At 41.5% G+C, this 9514-nt stretch overlaps 2 pseudogenes across 1 annotated transcript; both read left to right on the forward strand.

Moving 5' to 3' along the window:
- The first annotated feature begins 4896 nt into the window (after positions 1–4896).
- LOC147630533 (heat shock protein 90-3 pseudogene) lies at positions 4897–7663 on the forward strand (annotated as a pseudogene). Its single transcript, XR_015267615.1, has 2 exons — positions 4897–5317; positions 7639–7663. The product of XR_015267615.1 is annotated as a heat shock protein 90-3 pseudogene (transcript).
- On the forward strand, positions 6593–7665 carry LOC147630534 (heat shock protein 82 pseudogene; annotated as a pseudogene).
- Positions 7666–9514: the final 1849 nt, after the last annotated feature.

Consider the following 9514-nt stretch of genomic DNA (forward strand, 5'->3'; position numbering starts at 1 on the left):
GAGATCCAATAATGAATTTTCATGTAAGGTACGCATTGTGGCATTATGCTTGTGGTCCAGACTTCAGACGCGGTGTGCGGTCTTGCAGTGCAGCCCACATAACACTTACAGGGCTACCATCTCCTCGAGAAGTTGATCATGAAATCGAGGTGATTCGTGGAGCTCAACCCATCTCAAAAATGCCCTATAAAATGTCCCTCCTTGAAGCCATTAAACTTAAGGAGCAACTTTCCTAACTCATTGAGCAAGGATTTATATGCCCCAGTAGCTCTCCTTGGGGACCACCTATTCTTTTCCAAAAGAAGAAGGATGACACTCTTTGCCTCTTCATAGATTATCGAGGGCTAAATCAAGTCACTGTCGAGAATAATTATCCTATCCCTCACATATCGCCGACGAGCTTCTTGATAGACTTCATGGGGCCAAAGTTTTCTCAAAAATAGATTTGAGGTCTGGGTACTATCAAATTAGAGTCAAGGAAGCAGATATACCCAAGATAGCCTTCAATACCCAGTATGGCCACTATGAGTTTACTGTAATGTCATTCGGGTTAACCAATGCTCCTACAACCTTCAACTGCCTAATGCAAGATATATTCCGTCCTTACTTGGATGAATTTGTGCTTGTCTTTTTTGATGGCATCTTAGTCTACTCCAAGTCAATGGAAGAGCATGAGAAGCATGTGCGTAGGGTTTTGCAATTACTGCGCATACATAAACTCTATGCTAAGAAGAGCAAATGTACCTTCTTTAGTATCTTGGACTCATCGTCTCCGAAGATGGTATCTTAGTAGATCCCGCCAAGGTCAAAGATATACTGGAGTCGCCACGCCCTAAATTAGTTCATGAAGTTCATGGGTTTTTGGGGATCATAGGATGGTACAATATTTTCATCAAAGATTATGCCCTGGTAGCTACACCCTTGACAGATCTTCTTAAGAAGGATTGTAAAATAGTGTGGCTGCAAATCCATTAAAATAGTTTTGATCAGCTCAAGGTCATTATTACTTCTGCCCCAGTCCTGAAACTTCTTCATTTCACCAAGGAGTTTGAAGTGGTTATTAATGCAAGTAGTCTAGCACTTGGTGGTGTGTTAGGCCAAGAAGGAAGACCAGTTGCTTATACTTCCCGCAAGCTGAAGCAATATGAAGCAAATTATGCCACCCATGATTTGGAGCTCTTAGCAGTTATTCATTGCCTCAAATTATGGAGACATTATCTCTTGGAGGGTAAATTCCAGCTTGTAACTATACTACCACAAAAGTCAGAAGTGGATCTTCACCCATCCTAACCTCAACATGCGGCAAAGGAGATGGATTGAAATCCTACAAGAATATGACTTCAACATCAAATTCCACCCTGGGAAAGATAATATGGTAGTAGATGCACTTAGCCACAAATCTTAAGTGCAATTTCGATGCCAAATGATCCCATACTGATCAAGGTAAAAGAAGTCTCATCTCATGATCCAGATTATCAGAGGATGGTGAAGTTAGTAGAAAAAGTTGGAAATTCAGAGAAGGAGAAGAAATTAATCAAGGGATACTCCACTCATGAAGGAAACCTCTACTTCAATCACAGGCTATGTATCCCTAAGGATCCTACTTTAAAGAAACTAATCCTCCATGAAGCTCATGATAGTCCTGCTGTAGAGCACCCAGGCTATGTGAAAACATTAAATGCCATAAGGAGGAGATTTCATTGGGGGCAGGTATGAAAAATGATGTCCTTCGATACTTGAAGAAATGTCTCTCATGCCAAAGGATTAAAGCTGAAAGGGTCAAGATGCCTGATAAACTTCATCCCTTGGATATACCCCAAATGAAGTGGGAGTGCATTAATATGGATTTTGTCACAAGTCTCCCCACTATAAAAGGAAGATATGACTCCATTTTGGTAGTAGTGGACTTGCTTACCAAAGTATCTCATCTTATACCAGCAAAGAAGACCTTCAAAGCTTCTAATGTTGCTCGATTATTCATCAAGGAAGTCTTCAAACTTCATGGTCTCCAAAAGAGAATAGTAAGTGATCGGGATTTTGACTTCACTTCAAAGTTATGGTAGTCCTTATTTCAAGCCTTGGTCACTCAACTTTGCTTTAGCACAGCTTATCATCCAAAGTCCGATGGCCAGAATGAGAGAGTCAATCAAGTAATTGAAGACATTCTTAGAGCATATTGTGGACGGGAACCAAGAAGATGGATTCAATACCTTCCTTTGGTAGAATTTTCCTATAAAAGATCTTTCATCAGAGCATAGGAATGTCACCATTCAAAGCACTCTATGGGCAAGAATGCTTATCTCCTCTAAATTTCTCTAATATCTGACCATAAGAGTTGAGGCATCCATGAAAATGCTCGAAGAGATGGAGGAACAAACCAAGGCAATCCAAAGGGATATTAAAGCTGCTCAAGATCGATAAAAGAATTATGCTGACACTAAGAGGTCTGAAAGGATCTTCAAGGAAGGAGACAAAGTTCTTCTACGAGTGTAACCCAAACGTAGTTATGTGTCACTTGGGAAATACAAGAAGCTTAGCCCTAGGTACTGTGGTCCCTATGCAGTTATCAAGTGTCTAGGTAAAAGTGCCTATAAACTCCAGCTCCCAGCCCATATCAAAGTCCACAATGTATTTCATGTAAGTTTGTTGAAGCCTTATGCACCCAGTCTTGATCATATTCTTGATGATGACCAAGTTGTAATCCCTACTCAAGGAGTCCTTGAATTATAGCCCAATAGGATCATAGACTCTAGAGAAAGGCAACTCCATAATAGAACTCTTGTAGAACATCTAGTATAGTAGAAAGACTACCCTGAAGAGGATGCAACTTGGGAACCATTTGCGTAGACTTTAGCAAGAGGTTTTTGAGCTTAGAGGAGGTTCACACACTGCAGTTTTTTGCTCATAGAGTGAGCAAACGATCTCGGAATTGAGATCCAATTGAAGCACTGTGGCCCCATCCCCGAAAATGCCAAAATGTCATCTCGAGAGAACACACAACAATGAGATTAGAGAAAATGCTTCTAATGCGGCTCCAACCCTCCCATTGCAAGCTCCATAAGGGAACAGTGGCCAGGTTAGCTTGGTTATCATTTAAAAGAAGTTTTAAATTATTCTTTAATATTTATACCAACAAATCAAGAAAGAAGATGTGAAATTTTCCATTGAAAAATGTTAGAAATTCTATAAAGTTACTATTTGAAGTGATGTTATATTTCAAAATCAATGGTTTGTATTGAAATTGCTATGTTTAAGAGAAAGAGTACATGTATTTTTTCTCTTGGCTTCGACGCTAACTCCGTTTCCATGCTTGTGTAGCTGAGCGAAGTTGTATAGAAAATCCCCGGATTGACCCATGGTATCCCTCATACCATTGGGAGAATGAGGTTTGTCGATTGAGGGGAGTGATTGTAATGTTGTCTAGTTCTGAGGGCTTAGGCTAGTGCGGTGAATAAGCCCACCCTAGCACGTAGACATCCCTCTAAGGGGCGGGAGGATCAGGTGACAGAGCTTCAAGGGGCGACAGGCTGGCTTGAGTCCTCCCCAGTGGCCCAACGATGAGGTGTATGGTCCCATAGGGTTTTGCCCAACATGTAGAGGCTGGAAGGCCGAATTCTAGATCATCGACAGTATAAAGGAAAAGAATAAGAGGGCCGGTTTAGCTTGTATGGAATTGATTCTTTTATATATTTTTTTCTATAAATCTTGTCTTTGGCATTATTATATTATGGAAAGAGGTTGCTTGAAAGGGCCTTAATTAAGGAACATGTTTATTTATGTCAAACAGTGTGGTAGGATTAATTAAAAAACAAATTAACATGTTGTCGTGCCATGGCACGTCTATGGTGTGAAACCATGCATGTGAGGCCATTAAATATAAATCTAGATGCATGGGATTAAGTGCCATGACTTGAGTCATTTTATGATGCCTATGTACATATGTTCATATTGTAAATGAGGTTCAATAAGATGAGCTGAGGCTGAGCCATGTCTCGAAGCCTCTGTACATAAGTGTGGTGTGAATCATGAAGTTTTATGCTTATGGTGAACCTTGAGGTAGCACGAATTATCAATGAACCAAAAGCAGCATCACTTTCTTATGGGGCTGACAAGAAAGAGGGATTAGTTGCAGTTTTTGATCTTGATGGAGGCACAAGAAAGACTGAAGGACCAGCTGATCACTTCTAGAGAGGGAGTAGATAATATGGTTGAAGATGCATCCACGCAAAATGGCATTATGAACGTTTCTTCTGGGATGGTAGAAGATTTAAAAGATGCTAGCAATGCAGAGAATGCCAAGGTTACATCACCAGAGGAAACATTTACATTGCTGAAGGAAGAAGGACTAAGGGCAGCTGAGGCAGAGCTAAAGGCTTGTGAGCTCGTCCTTGCAGAGTATGAGGCAGATCTTCTAAGTATTACGAGCTTAAAGGAAGAGCTTCAAAAAGAGGCTTTGAGAACATCAACAGCTGCAAAGATGGCAAGAGCAGTTACTGGGGGAAGCGAGTGAGGAGTTGATTCCCGAGTACCTTGGCTTTGTCAAAAGTATGGTTGATTCAGAAGATTTGCCCCTGAACATCTCCCGTGAGATGCTGTAGCAAAACAAGATCCTGAAGGTTATAAGGAAAAATCTTGTTAAGAAGTGCCTCGAGCTGTTTACAGAGATTACAGAGAACAAGGAGGATTTTGACAAGTTTTATGAGTCTTTTGGAAAGAACATTAAACTTGGAATCCATGAGGATAGTTCCAACAGGGCAAAGCTTTCCGACCTACTACGTTATCATTCTACTAAAAGTGGTGACGATATGACTAGTTTTAAAGACTATGTTACACGTATGAAGGATGGGCAGAGTGACATCTATTGCATCACTGGCGAAAGTAAGAATGCTATGGAAAATTCTCCTTTCCTTGAGCGTCTGAAGAAAAAGGGCTATGAGGTACTCTTTTTGGTTGATGCAATTGATAAATATGCAGTTGGACAGCTTAAGGAGTATGATGGCAAGAAACTTGTGTCTGCAACTAAAGAGGTCTGAAGCTGATAAGAATGATAAGTCTGTGAAAGATTTGGTCCTACTACTGCCTAAAACTGCGCTTCTTACCTCTGGATTCAGCCTTGAGAACCCCAACACCTTTGGAGGAAGGATTCACAGGATGTTAAAGCTGGGCTTGAGTATAAATGATGATGCTTCTGCCTCGACAGATTTTGATGCAGACATGCCGCCTCTTGAAGACGATGCTGATGCAAAGGGCAGTAAGATGGAGGAAGTGGACTAATTGAACCTCTTAAGAGGTAGTTGGTTTACAGTATAGCCCGCAGGTTTACAGTATAACCTCTTAAGAGGTAGCTGGTTTACAGTATAGCCCGTAGGTTTACAGTATAACCTCTGGTAAAAGCGAGCGAGGACATCCTCCAATCATTAAAGCTTTCGCTAAGGCATGCAGAGGAAGAATGCGGGAGTGGCCAAGGCTGCTACCATATGCTTTATGGGCTGACCGTACCACTCATAGCTCAGTGGATAGGATACATGCCTGCAGAATTAATGTATGGTCAGAAGCCGGTAATGCCAGTTGAAGAAGTAGTCCCAACTTGGAATGTATTACCCTGGGTGGAAGAATTGAACAGGGAAGACCTCCTTGCATTGCGAATGAGGCAGTTGGAGAGAAGGCCTGAAGATGTAGAGCTTGCTAAAGCTCATTTGAAAGATGCAAGGGTGAAAAATAAAGAAAGATTTGATTTAGCAAGCTCGTTTGAAAGATGCAAGGGTGAAAAATAAAGAAAGATTTGATAGAGGACACAGACTCCGGCCAAAACCCATTGAAGAAGGTGATTGGGTCCTAATGTATGATAGTAGTCTTGACAACCAGTTCACTGTGCAAAGGAAGTTTGCAAAAAGATAGTTTGGCCCTTACATTGTCAAGCATGTGCATGGAAATGCCACGTATACCCTGTGTGAGCTTGATGGAACAGAGATAAAGAATCTTGTAGCAGGCAAAAGGATCAAGATGTTTAAAAGAAGGCATGACAGTGATCCTTTTGATTCGGAGGAGACTCAAGATGAGAGGCTTGATAGTGATAGCATGGATATGGTTGAAGAGGGAGAGGATGATCTTCCTGGTAATGTAGAAGATGAAGACGACATCCAGATATATGTGGATCTTGATGATGATTTGGCACATACCAGAGGATGTGCAGGTTTAGAGGGGGCGGATGTCGTGCCATGGCACGTCTATGGTGTGAAACCATGCATGTGAGGCCATTAAATATAAATCTAGATGCATGGGATTAAGTTCCATGACTTGAGTCATTTTATGATGCCTATGTACATATGTTCATATTGTAAATGAGGTTCAATAAGACGAGCTGAGGCTCAGCCAGGTCTCGAAGCTTCTGTACATAAGTGTGGTGTGAATCATGAAGTTTTTATGCTTATGGTGAACCTTGAGGTAGCATGAATTATCAATGAACCAAAAGCAGCATCACTTTCTTATGGGGCTGACAAGAAAGAGGGATTAGTTGCAGTTTTTGATCTTGATGGAGGCACAAGAAAGATTGAAGGACCAGCTGATCACTTCTAGAGAGGGAGTAGATAATATGGTTGAAGATGCATCCATGCAAAATGGCATTATGAACGTTTCTTCTGGGATGGTAGAAGATTTAAAAGATGCTAGCAATGCAGAGAATGCCAAGGTTACATCACCAGAGGAAACATTTACATTGCTGAAGGAAGAAGGACTAAGGGCAGCTGAGGCAGAGCTAAAGGCTTGTGAGCTCGTCCTTGCAGAGTATGAGGCAGATCTTCTAAGTATTAAGAGCTTAAAGGAAGAGCTTCAAAAAGAGGCTTTGAGAACATCAACAGCTGCAAAGATGGCAAGAGCAGTTACTAGGGGAAGCGAGTGAGGAGTTGATTCCCGAGTACCTTGGCTTTGTCAAAAGTATGGTTGATTCAGAAGATTTGCCCCTGAACATCTCCCGTGAGATGCTGTAGCAAAACAAGATCCTGAAGGTTATAAGGAAAAATCTTGTTAAGAAGTGCCTCGAGCTGTTTACAGAGATTACAGAGAACAAGGAGGATTTTGACAAGTTTTATGAGTCTTTTGGAAAGAACATTAAACTTGGAATCCATGAGGATAGTTCCAACAGGGCAAAGCTTTCTGACCTACTACGTTATCATTCTACTAAAAGTGGTGACGATATGACTAGTTTCAAAGACTATGTTACACGTATGAAGGATGGGCAGAGTGACATCTATTGCATCACTGGCGAAAGTAAGAATGCTATGGAAAATTCTCCTTTCCTTGAGCGTCTGAAGAAAAAGGGCTATGAGGTACTCTTTTTGGTTGATGCAATTGATAAATATGCAGTTGGACAGCTTAAGGAGTATGATGGCAAGAAACTTGTGTCTACAACTAAAGAGGTCTGAAGCTGATAAGAATGATAAGTCTGTGAAAGATTTGGTCCTACTACTGCATAAAACTGCACTTATTACCTCTGGATTCAGCCTTGAGAACCCCAACACCTTTGGAGGAAGGATTCACAGGATGTTAAAACTGGGCTTGAGTATAAATGATGATGCTTCTGCCTCGACAGATTTTGATGCAGACATGCCGCCTCTTGAAGACGATGCTGATGCTGCAGAGGGCAGTAAGATGGAGGAAGTGGACTAATTGAACCTCTTAAGAGGTAGCTGGTTTACAATATAGCCCGCAGGTCAAGGTGGCATCTTGCATGGGAAAAATACGAAGGCATTTTTTTTTAAAAGGAATATCTGAATTTTAAGCCCAAAAAAAAGGAGGCGTAGCGTATTTTCATTTTGGGAAACGCGAGTTTTGGGCTGCAAAAGGAATTCGGCCCGAATTCCTTGCGGGAAAAATCAGAAATAACCAGGCGATGCATTTTTTAGGGTGAGAAGTGTGCAGAAAAGGGAGGGAAAAAAACCAGAGCTCGATTTTTGTAGATTATCTTGCTTTGGAATTATAGCTTCTGTTCGAGCCTTGTAGGGGTTAGAATTGGAGAGTAATAAAAGCTTCATTTAGTGATATGCATTCCAAAAATTTTCAAATATGAAGCGAACTGCTACTCGATTTCATGCAAGGAGAGAATTCGACGTAGAAGCTCATGGAGATGACATGAAATTCGGTTTTTGTGAAACAGAGAATGGTTGATTGGATCTTAGTTCTGTGAACATGAAGCTTTTGGAAATTACATGATGATGTATATACGCCATATGTTATTTTTGCTTTTGTGAGTTGTTGGAATCTGAAAGCAGGTTTTCATGAGATCAAGAGTCATCTTGAAATGGTGATGTTGGCAATATATGAAATATGTGATGTGAATGGTCACATGTATGTGGAAATCTTTTGAAGATTGTGTTGTGCCTACATGTGTTATGTATGAGGCACTTGGATAAAGGGTCAGGAGATCTATGCTTGGAACTGGTCATGCTCTTGACACATAACTTATGTGCAATCTTCAAGTTGAATTTGGGAATGTTTTGAAGTGAATTGGCACATGTACATGTCATCCAAAATGGAGATGTCTTATGCCCCTTGAAGAGATATATATTCTGTTTCCTTGCTGGGATTTGAAGCTACTCTCACAGTCAGAAGTCTCGCACTTGCCCAGCGATACCACCCACATCACGGCTTTTGGTGAACCCGACGTGAAACTGCTGGGGTGAGAGTTAGTGGTGAAATACACAGTGCAAGCTATGGCTGAGAATCCTGAGGGACAGGGGGTTCGTTTTGACCCTGGGGTTATGCAAATGTTTCAGATGTTTACTATGTATATGTAACAGCAGCAAGCGGCTGAGAGGGGGCAAATTTCCACGACTAAAGCACTGCAGTTAATCGTGAAAAAGGTGGATCAATTTGATGGTAAAGACATCACAAAGTACCTGCACAATTACACAAAGGAAATGGAGCTAAACAGGGTGACTGAGGAGGATATGGTTTGAAGCTTTGAGCTGGTATGTGTTCCCGAAATAAGAGAGCGCATAAGAGGATTACAGGCAGCACATGGTGGCAAAAACTGGGAGGAGTTCAGGCTTGCTTTGAAGGATGATTATTTCATGGAGGATTCCGAGCGGGTGACCAAGCGAACTTTCTTGGAGTGGGTTACAAAACCCAAAATTGGAATTTCTGCCACCCACAGAGTTGCTAAGAGAGTTTGAGAAGCGCTATGCCCAGCTGTCAAGGATAGAGCGCACAACCTTAGACAGGGAAAAAACAGAGCTCTTCTTACAAGCAGCTGGGAAAGATCTCCAAGAAAAACTGGAAATTCTCCTTGAGGATAAGGATACAGAGCAGGGGCTAAAGAATGATTGGAATGATGTCGAGGATGCGGTCACCATGCTAGCAAAGCGGCAGCGAAGGAGGGATAAAATGGTGATGAGCTCCGCAACTCCTATAACTGCTGTTACCCCTGAGAATCTACCAAAACCAGCTGCTGTAATCCCAAAGGTAGAAGGGCCGATGGATGAGCTTATTAAGGGCATGCGAGACCTAAAACTGAAGA

This window comes from Cibotium barometz, chromosome 16 (genome assembly GCF_041138505.1).
Source record: "Cibotium barometz isolate CiBa-2024 chromosome 16, ASM4113850v1, whole genome shotgun sequence".
Classification (NCBI taxonomy): domain Eukaryota; kingdom Viridiplantae; phylum Streptophyta; class Polypodiopsida; order Cyatheales; family Cibotiaceae; genus Cibotium; species Cibotium barometz.